Below are 8,945 nucleotides of genomic sequence, written 5' to 3' on the forward strand. Positions count from 1 at the left end.
AATAATTATCCAGAGGGCGTTTGTTTCATAGCCTATATGATATTTTATTATTTCCTGCATGCTATATATATAGTATTTACAGACATATACATTGTACTATAGCAATATATTGATGTATAGTTATAAATACATTATGATATGTAAAAATAAAGTAATGCAATCACATTTACACGAAATGACCAATGTGGATAACTGCTGCTCATCCCCACATGGGCACAGACACTGGCACACAGGCCCTATACATTGCTGTACAGTATAGAACAGCAGCAGGGATGACAGCAGCGCCATGAAGTGCAGGAAGCGGCGCAGGGAGACGGATCCGGCGACAACCAGACGGATGCAGGCTCCGCCATGACACCGACCTCCTGCGTCCTCGTGGAGTGAAGCACCGTCTCTCCTTCCAGGAACATCCTTCCTCAGCAGTCACAGCAGCGCACACGGCGGAGCCGGCGGCCGGGGAGAGGTAGGACCGCGGCGAGGAGCAGCTCATTATTGTCAGGATCGGAGAGAAGAAGCCCCGATCCGCACACTGCTCTGTGCCGCAATGCCCAGCAATCCACCCGCAGAGCGGATCGCCCGATCTCCTCACATCAGATCTCCTGACATCACAGAGGGGGATCATGCGATCAATGGAGACGGCTACTGCAACTCCAGCTCCCTATAGAAATGTAGATGTAGCTATATCTGTATAGCTATATACTGTAGTTCTGTATATATATATTTATAATCGTATAATCTACAGTAATACAATCAATACTATGGCACAAGCGAATTCAACGCTAATAGATTCATTAAAAAAAAGTGTAAACTTTACACTCCTCAGATAATTCTACAAATATTAAATCAAGATCAACATAGGCAAAGCTAGAATTAAACGTCATGATTATCCCAAACCAAACCTATATAATATCAATACGTTTTACTTTTAGAAAGGATACTAATGCTATTCTTGTGCTTGTGCTCGATTTTTCGTAACGTATCTGCATATAATTACTCTAAAATCATGCAGTATGCTGTACAAATATATATATATATATATATATATATGTAAAAAGATATAAATTATGTGGGTTCACATTATATACACACACATGAATATATATATATATATATATATATATATATATATATATATTATAGTGTGTGTGTTTGAGCTTGATATATCTGATTCAATGTATATACATTTGTATTGTTCTCTGGATTAAAGAAAATTATATTTGAAAAATATATATAGTAAATGAATATATACTGTCTATATATATATATGTGTATATTTTAATATACGCATGTATACATACACGTAATGTAAAATTCTTCTTGTCTATAAAACATATATGTATATGTGTATATATATCTATATATATATTTCTAGATCTCATCCAATACATGTCAATCTATAATTAGATGTAACCCCATCTGCCGTTGACGGGAAAACAGGGGTTAATAAGACCTTCTTTTGAGACGAAAAGGACAAGTTTGCAGCCTTTGTTCAAGGTGGTGTTGTCCCTCCAGTCTGGGCACTCCACAGTGAATGCAGGACTATAGGACCCAGGAAATTAACTTGTTAAATGCTGAGTTTTGTGTTTGATTTGTCTGTATTTTCAGCCCAGCCAAGTGAATGTCATTAAAGGCCAAGATTGAGTCTAATGGAAATATCATGAGGAGACAATTACCCTTAGAGGCTATTCACTTCTCCTGGCAGACACTGTCATTTGAGAAATGGGATCATTTCATTTCATATAGCACTAAATAACACCCAACCGCTTTAAATTGCCAGTTTCTTAAAAACCACCCATTGGAATAAATTGCTGCGTTTCTCTTCCCCTTTTCGCAGGAACATTATGTGTATATCCTAAGAAAGTGGGGGAGACCTGGGCTTTACCGTAACTACAGCCTTTGCGGTAACATTCTTTTCTTTGTGTTAATAATAAATCTACTTGCGTCTCACCTTGTGTTACTGTAATGTGAGAATAGGAAATGTCAATCGTGTCGGCCCATAGAGAACCAAATGAATCGCTCAGCTCCGGTAGATAAACCTTGTGTTCTCGCATTAACCCTAAAGAGCTTCAATCCCTCATATTTCTAATGTGTTGTCAATCAGAATCCTCCTGACTGTATTGGTTAAGCTGTGGAATATCCTGCCACGAGGGGTAGTAATGCAAAATCAATAGGGAAATTTAAGAAAGGACCAGACACTTCTGACTAATAGTATCAACGGTGTTAATAGAAAGAAGGTATAGAAATCATCTGAGCCAGGAAATTGATCTGACTGCTCTTATGGATACCGGAAAGAAATATATCTTGGTACCGTGTTAGCCAGTAGATAGAAAAATATTTAGAATTGAGAGTCCTCAGTGGTTGATACCTTTTAATGGCTAACTGAAAAGGTGGTAACAAATTGCAAGCTTTCGAGACTACACAGGTCTCTTCATCAGGCAGAGACTAAAACAAATTCTGAAGAATCACATATTTATGCACAACATGGCATAGAAAAAAAGAAGAAAAAGGGAAAAACCATGTTTTTTTCCCTTTTTTTTCTCTGTGCTATGTTGTGCATAAATATGTGATTCTTCAGAATTTCTTTTAGTCTTTGCCTGATGAAGAGACGTATGTAGTCTCGAACGCTTGCAATTTGTTACCATCTTTTCAGTTAGCCATTAAAAGATATCAACCACTGAGGACTATCAATTCTAAATATTTTGCTCTTATGGAGACATTCATTGGTCATACCAGACAAAATTGGCCACAATTGTCCAGGCTGGGAGATGGGAATTGTGTTTTCCCTTCTGGACCAAATAGCTAGATGTGTGAGTGATAGACCTGATAGAAGGGTCTGATAACTATGTGGCTACTGTCCAGGTATTACACACTTGTAGATAAAGGATCAAGACTTGAGTATTTTAGGAAGATGCCAATTTTACTTGTCACAGATAAAACAGACACATGAGTTCTGCAATGCCCATGTAGATATTTGTACCTGTATATTGTCCCTCTTTCATCATAAAACGTGTTCACTATATATCTAATATACTGTGAATGTTACTTAGATGGCACTGCTGAACCAATAACATAAAGTTTATTACCTGTAAGGCGCTTTTTTACGTGTATTCTTCTTTTTTTCTATTGGTCCGAATTGATTACACAACAAATCCGTAAAACGAATCACTTTGTTAGTCTGTTTTCAATCCAAAGCACAATAAATGGACCTTTTACTAGGATCATGGAATAAGAACATATTAATCAGCTGGTTTTAAAAGTCTACGAACTTTAAAGTTAAGAAATCAGATCCATCATTTTAACTTTACTTATTGATACAGTTATTTTGGGGGTTCCAAAATGGAAAAAAAAGATATTGAGTGAATGGTTTTCAAAACTGATTCTTATTTTTATGGAAATGTTTTAATTTTTTGTTTTTTAAAGGAAATGGCCTTTAAATAAATCGCAGCAAGGAAAACTGTATTTGTGTCTGTCATCTTGCTTTGCTCTATGGACTTCACACTAGGTATCGTTCATGATCTGCGGATACGGTTACAATTAACGTTTGTCCACATTGGTACAAGCTTCGTTAGTCTTCAGACATCAAAAGACGTTCACCAATGGAATGTAAATAAATCGAAATGTTAACACACGACTAATGGATTTTCCAAACGACTCTAAGCATTTGGATGTGATGCAATACTTGAGAACATTTTTAATGTCAATTAATGCAAAAAATGAATAAGAATTGTTTTTCATTGTTCCAACATAAATGTATGTTCTGACAAGTTAGACCTTCTAAAAGTCAATAAAGATGCTAGCTGAAATCTCCCAAAGTAGTGAAAGTCCCGTAAAGCAGACACATATTTATCTAACTATTCACATTCCCAATGACCCCACTTATCTATTCTCTTTAAAAAAGAAATTGGACAACAGCTGATTGAATAGTATTTAGCCAAAAATTTAATTTTGCTCAATTTTTCACGTTATTTCTGCACTGTACACTGCCATTTGGAGACAGCGTATACACAAGACCAAAGACAAGGAAAAGCCTGACATTAAAGAGGAGATTCAGGATTATAAAAACAAGATTGTTTCAGAAAAAAAACAGCAGCAGCCCTGTCTACAGGTTGCATGTAAAAAAATTGCAGCTCAGTGCTCTACAGTAGGCTGTTTCCAAGATGAGTGTTTGGTCAGTTTTTGATTTGCAGAAAATCTGCACACATTCCTGCACCTATTAAGTATATTATTTACGTTTTCTCAGTGCGTTTTTAAGTCCATTTTTTATTGCGTTTTTATTCATTTTTTATGCTGCAGTTTTTGTCTCTTTTTGATGTCTCATGTTTCAAATACATCTAGTTTGTATTTGATACATCCTGGTATTTGACCTTGCCAAAACTTTATTGATACATGTGCGGATTACATGCGTTTTGAGTGCGTTTCATGCTGTGGAAACACACTAAAAATGTATTAAAGTTTTGACTTGTGGATTTCCTGCATCTGTTGCACTTCTATAGGGAAAATCTGCACATAAAACTTAGCGTACCTGCAAGAAAAATTGACATGTGGCGGATTTCAAACACGCACCACAGTTGAGTTTACGCAGCGTAAATAAAGCACAGTGGGCAGGAGACTTCTCTAAATCCCATTCCATTTGCTGGAACTGTATGATGCTGTGTTTTTAATGCAGCAAAAGTACGCAGCGTCAAAAACTCATGAAAGGGAATCTGTCAGTAGGATTAACCCTTCCAAGCCATCTGTATGGGCATGAAGGTCATAGGAAGCTGAATACAATGATATGTTGATATCTGTGATCTGATGTCTAGTTCCAGAGAGTTCCAAGTTTTTCTTAATCTGTAAATGAGCTGGTAAGATCTATGGGCCGGACACTGATCTCCTGAGAATCTGCCTCCAGAAATTATTCTAAATGAAAGGGAAGAGTTACCAGTGTGAGACTTGTAATGACTGACATTATGCTCTCCTAATCTACATGTCTCACACTGGAAATGTCCCATTTAATTTAAAATAGACTCTGGAGGCAGATTTTTGGGGAGATCTATGTCCGGTCCATAGATCTTAACAGGTTCTGGATTTCTCTGGAAGAAGACACAGGATCACAGATGTGTTATTCAACTTTCTATGGTCTACATACCCATAGAAAGTTAGGATGGTTTATCCTACTGACCAGTTCCCTTTTACCTTATAGTGAATGAGCCTGACCAGCCATACTTTACACAACTTGTAGACAGGTGGGACACTATGAAAGAAATCAGCCATGCTTTTCTAATTCTGGGCAACCACTTTAGAGCTTCATACTTAAAGATCACATCTTAAAACTTCAGTATGTTCTTTTGAATCTTATACCTCATATGTTTACACACACAATCAAAAACTTGATGGAACCTTTATTCTCAAAGCAGAGCCTTAACAGTGGCGCATAGCCCCTGCAGTTTCATACCAGGCAGTCCTCTTACTGCATTACAGCATGCCTTTTAAATACAGCATCCAGTGGACTGTGCAACAACATGGAGAACATGGTGGATCTCATATATGCCTCATTGAAATACAAATTGGAAGCACAACTGAACCAAATTTTCAATAAAAACCAAAGATTTTTTGATCTTAGTAAATCCATTCTTTGAGATTTTTGGGGCAATGTGTAAATATTTGCCACACTAGCAATGTACAAGACTTGTATGTAAATTAACTTGACCCATATATTTCAATACAGTGAATATAGACTTTAGGTTTAAGTAAAACTTTATAGAAAACTAGAGTTTTGTATTATTTCTATTTTAATCATTTTTTGTTAAAAAATTTCCAAGTTGGATTTTACTTATAACATAAAATATTCTACAAACATATACCCTTTCTAACTACATGCCCCATGTGCATACTGGTTCATATATGTGCCACTAACTCATAGTAAAAAAACTCAAGAACATGTATCATGTAATATACAGTTAGGGCCAGAAATATTTGGACAGTGACACAATTTTCGCGAGTTGGGCTCTGCATGCCACCACATTGGATTTGAAATGAAACCTCTACAACAGAATTCAAGTGCAGTTTGTAACGTTTAATTTGAAGGGTTGAACAAAAATATCTGATAGACAATGTAGGAATTGTACACATTTCTTTACAAACACTCCACATTTTAGGAGGTCAAAAGTAATTGGACAAATAAACATAACCCAAACAAAATATTTTTATTTTCAATATTTTGTTGCAAATCCTTTGGAGGCAATCACTGCCTTAAGTCTGGGACCCATGGACATCACCAAACGCTGGGTTTCCTCCTTCTTAATGCTTTGCCAGGCCTTTACAGCCGCAGCCTTCAGGTCTTGCTTGTTTGTGTGTCTTTCCGTCTTAAGTCTGGATTTGAGCAAGTGAAATGCATGCTCAATTGGGTTTAGATCTGGAGATTGACTTGGCCATTGCAGAATGTTCCACTTTTTGGCACTCATGAACTCCTGGGTAGCTTTGGCTGTATGCTTGGGGTCATTGTCCATCTGTACTATGAAGCGCCGTCCAATCAACTTTGCAGCATTTGGCTGAATCTGGGCTGAAAGTATATCCCGGTACACTTCAGAATTCATCCGGCTACTCTTGTCTGCTCTTATGTCATCAATAAACACAAGTGACCCAGTGCCATTGAAAGCCATGCATGCCCATGCCATCACGTTGCCTCCACCATGTTTTACAGAGGATGTGGTGTGCCTTGGATCATGTGCCGTTCCCTTTCTTCTCCAAACTTTTTTCTTCCCATCATTCTGGTACAGGTTGATCTTTGTCTCATCTGTCCATAGAATACTTTTCCAGAACTGAGCTGGCTTCTTGAGGTGTTTTTCTGCAAATTTAACTCTGGCCTGTCTATTTTTGGTATTGATGAATGGTTTGCATCTAGATGTGAACCCTTTGTATTTACTGTCATGGAGTCTTCTCTTTACTGTTGACTTAGAGACAGATACACCTACTTCACTGAGAGTGTTCTGGACTTCAGTTGATGTTGTGAACGGGTTCTTCTTCACCAAATTAAGTATGCGGCGATCATCCACCACTGTTGTCATCCGTGGACGCCCAGGCCTTTTTGAGTTCCCAAGCTCACCAGTCAATTCCTTTTTTCTCAGAATGTACTCAACTGTTGATTTTGCTACTCCAAGCATGTCTGATATCTCTCTGATGGATTTTTTCTTTTTTTTTCAGCCTCAGGATGTTCTGCTTCACCTCAATTGAGAGTTCCTTTGACCGCATGTTGTCTGCTCACAGCAACAGCTTCCAAATGCAAAACCACACACCTGGAATCCACCCCTGACCTTTTAACTACTTCATTGATTACAGGTTAACGAGGGAGATGCCTTCAGAGTTAATTGCAGCCCTTAGAGTCCATTGTCCAATTATTTTTGGTCCCTTGAAAAAGAGGACGCTATGCATTACAGAGCTATGATTCCTAAACCCTTTCTCCGATTTGGATGTGGAAACTATCATATTGCAGCTGGGAGTGTGCACTTTCAGCCCATATTATATATATAATTGTATTTCTGAACATGTTAAACAGCTACAATAACAAAACTTGTGTCACTGTCCAAATATTTCTGGCCCTAACTGTAGTTGTACAGTAGAACTGAAAAGCATATATGACATCTATGCATATACATATATCAGCGTATACTGACCAAACGTGTGCCAAATAGAAGGCCAAGACACATATTAGTGGTAGACGTCGTTTAAACCAAATGCCTAAACATGGTGTGAACCTTCTCTTAAAGATCCTACACACTTTTGGAGCAAAGCTGGCTGAACCTGCCGATTTTGGTGAGACCAGCTTATTAATGTCTATGGAGGCCTCCTACATCTGCCCCCAAAGATGATGTTGAAATAAGAAGACATGTTGATTTTTAACATGTCTGAGCCTAGATGGGATAACCCACAGAGGTGTCCGGCTTATGTCCCACTCCACATTCAGAACACATGCAAGTGAATGGAGAGGACGAGAGGGATGGCAGTCAGCCGAACAACAGCAGCTATTGAATTATGGGAACCTGTAGTCAGATACACAAGCGCGTCTACTTTTTGTTGCGCTCAATGGGATGACCATGGACATGATAAGATCTAAAAGCTTTGTAATTTATATGACTTTCATTTCCTTTATTATAATAATCTGTTTGTATTGTGATTCCGTTATTTCTCATCCAGTGTATATTTTGCTTATTTCTTTAATATATATTTCTTTTATATTTATAGTTGCAAAAGGAAATTAAGCCTTTCCCAGTAGAAAACTAAAAAGAATCTGCATGTCGAGGGCAAGTCTACTACAACAGGATGCTATAGTAGAACCCAGGACGCCTTCAATACATATATTCTAGATTCATAAATGTAATAAAGTGTTTATTAAGATTTGTGTTTTATGTTTCTGCACATTAATATAACATTTTTATGTTTGACCGAAAATTAGAAAATCACATTCACACTACAATCAAGTGAAAATAATTCCATTGCCTACCCTCCATTCACATTTTTTGGGAAGGATTTTAAATGTATTTTAATAATTCTTTGTGGGCGTAAAACAAATTAAAAAATTGGGAAAGACAGACACATATTCCTTTATTTTCACTTCGATATCACTAATTATCAGCAAAAAAACTACTTGAATATCATACAAGAATATTTTCTACAGCTCTTTAAACTGCATGAATGAAAAAAAAAACGAAAATATGCCTGGTCAGGAACGGGCATTAGCAGCTCACTCTTGAAATGGTTAATGAATCAACTACCCTAGAATTTGAACAGCATGGTGACATCTGCAAGGAGTTTGTATGTTCTCCCCGTGTTTGTGTGGGTTTCCTCTCTGGTTTCCCACACGCCAAATACATACTGATAGGGAATTTAGATCGTGAGCCTCAATGGGGACAGCGATGATAATGCCTGTAAAGTGCTGTGGAATTAATGGCACCATATAAGTGAGTAAA

General features: G+C 37.4%; 1 long non-coding RNA gene across 1 annotated transcript; it reads left to right on the forward strand.

Moving 5' to 3' along the window:
* Window positions 1-238: 238 nt before the first annotated feature.
* On the forward strand, window positions 239-8,373 carry LOC138680553 (uncharacterized). Its single transcript, XR_011321653.1, has 3 exons — window positions 239-463; window positions 1,835-1,901; window positions 8,221-8,373. It is a non-coding gene; the product is annotated as an uncharacterized lncRNA (long non-coding RNA).
* Window positions 8,374-8,945: the final 572 nt, after the last annotated feature.

Source organism: Ranitomeya imitator, chromosome 5 (genome assembly GCF_032444005.1).
Source record: "Ranitomeya imitator isolate aRanImi1 chromosome 5, aRanImi1.pri, whole genome shotgun sequence".
NCBI lineage: Eukaryota > Metazoa > Chordata > Amphibia > Anura > Dendrobatidae > Ranitomeya > Ranitomeya imitator.